This window comes from Rhinopithecus bieti, unplaced genomic scaffold (assembly GCF_001698545.2).
Source record: "Rhinopithecus bieti isolate Rb0 unplaced genomic scaffold, ASM169854v2 scaffold_84002, whole genome shotgun sequence".
NCBI lineage: Eukaryota > Metazoa > Chordata > Mammalia > Primates > Cercopithecidae > Rhinopithecus > Rhinopithecus bieti.
In genome coordinates, this window is record NW_016841755.1 from 1,297,225 (window position 1) to 1,299,176 (window position 1,952).

The following is a 1,952-nucleotide window of genomic DNA, read 5'->3' on the forward strand; positions in this document are numbered from 1 at the left end:
GCGCCTCCCCTTCCCGTGCGAAGCGTTCACTTCCTTGCAAGGTGGTACGAATCAACCCCGAGCGCGGCCCGGGCGGCGGGGCACGACCGGGGGCCCCGGGCTGGGCGGGGAGCCCCTGCCGCCGCCGCACGCGCACCCGCACCGACCGCGGGGCGGGGAAAAGTCCAGTGCCTCCCGCGCCCCAGGCTGGTGGCTTCCTGTCCCCGGAACGCCTTGCCCGTGCCTTCTGTCCACGGTCTGTCCCATGCAAGTTGCACGAACTAAGCCATTTTATTTATTTTGGCCTAGATTTCATGTTTTTCCATGAACGTTTTAAGTAGCTCTACAAGACTGTTACAGGTTTCCCACTGGGAGAGAACACACATATTGAAAACCAGAAGGCCAAACTCCCAGAGCACAGACGCATTTTAAAGTTCTAGGTGGGAATGCCCAGAGACCTAACCGAATTGGAGACGTTGCACTGATGTGTGAGGACCTCATTTTCGAACACAGCTAGAAAGATCTGTCGTTCCATCGTGTCCGTTTTCTCCCTACTGGCGTGCATTGACCAAGTATCAATTCACTGTTCATAGAGGGGCCAAATTAAATAATTTCCACACTTTTCTGTGATGAACTAAGTCCATCTTTAAATTTTTATTTATATTGTAAATTTTAATTTTAAAAATCTATTACTTTTCGGTTACCCACGAATTACCAAAATGTAAAAGCCACTCTGGGCTCCTCCCCAGCCAAATCTAACCCCTAACCTGAGATTGCGAAAGCAACACAGGTTTTTTTCCCCCCCAAATGTAGGACATGCTTCACCCAAGGGTAGTTTGGATGCACGTGGTTGAGTGTGTATGAATGTGCAAGTGTGTGTATGTGTATGTGTGTGTGTTGGGGGGGACTAACAGGTTTTAAAATCTGCAGGAACTAATGTCTACTTAACTTAGAACATATGGGTTTTACCTAGTATCAGCCAGTGGATTACAATAACAACACTGAATGTCTTCCTCCAATGTACAGCCTTTTATATTATGCTGTATTAAGATTTCTTCTTTTTTTTTGTCATATTGTTTAGCTCCGAAAAAAAGAAAACAAAGCAATTAAAAAGATTGACAGGTATGGTTTGTGAGAGACCTATTTGTAATTGTCAGGGTGACGTTGGCGAGAGGAGGAGGAGTAAAATCTGAAGCAGGAAAAGCAGCTCGATGTGTCTGTCTATCAGTTGAGACTGTCTGAAAGCTCTGCGATCCGAATGTGTGTTATATTTCACTGAAAAGAGGAGAGAGCGAGAGTGCATCTCCCTCTCTCCCAGGAGTTTGGGGGGGGGAACAGTCCACGCTCATCTCGCCCACCCAGTGAATGTCTGCTCTTCACCCCCTTTGCACACACTCTCCGGGTTGTTATTGCCTTTTTTTTTTCTTGGAGGGGGGGTGCTTTTGTGTATTTTCAAATTTTTTTCTGTTGGAAGATCAAGACCGGCCAAAAATCCATGATCAAAATGTGTTTGCATTAGATTTCGCATTGGAAGAAGCGGCGATCCTGGCAGCCAAGCCCCCCAGGGGGAAGCGCGGGGCACCAAGTGGCGCTCCGGCGGGGTGACACTGTTTGATCTGTGACTGTTTGGAAGGTGGAGCGGCGCCTGACATCTCCCCCCCGGCGCATGTATGTACGGGGGCTTCACTCCTCTGTCTTGTTTGCTTTCTTCCTCTTAGACTAAGTGCGGGGAGAAAAAGGACAGCCTGGATCGGCCTCGCTGGCGCACAATGAGAAAGCTGCGACCCGCGCACTAAAAACACTCGCCGCGACCCCAAACAGCGAGGAGAGAGGGGGAGAGAAAGTTGCGCTCGGCGACTCTCGGCTCGCGGAAGAAGGCGCAGGGGAGCGCCCGGAGCGGCGCGCCCGGAGAAGCGCCCGCCCAGCAGCAGCGCGGCGGCTGGGAGGCGGCAGCATGGAGCGCGGGCCGCGGG

The 1,952-nt window shown here is 51.2% G+C and overlaps 1 protein-coding gene across 1 annotated transcript in view; it reads left to right on the top strand.

Moving 5' to 3' along the window:
• Positions 1-1,168: 1,168 nt before the first annotated feature.
• TSHZ1 (teashirt zinc finger homeobox 1) overlaps positions 1,169-1,952 on the top strand; it is an 82,412-nt gene continuing 81,628 nt past the window's right edge. Inside the window, exon 1 of the mRNA XM_017866122.1 lies at positions 1,169-1,647. The gene's annotated coding sequence lies outside the window, so the exon portion shown is untranslated. The remainder of the gene's footprint in view (positions 1,648-1,952) is intronic.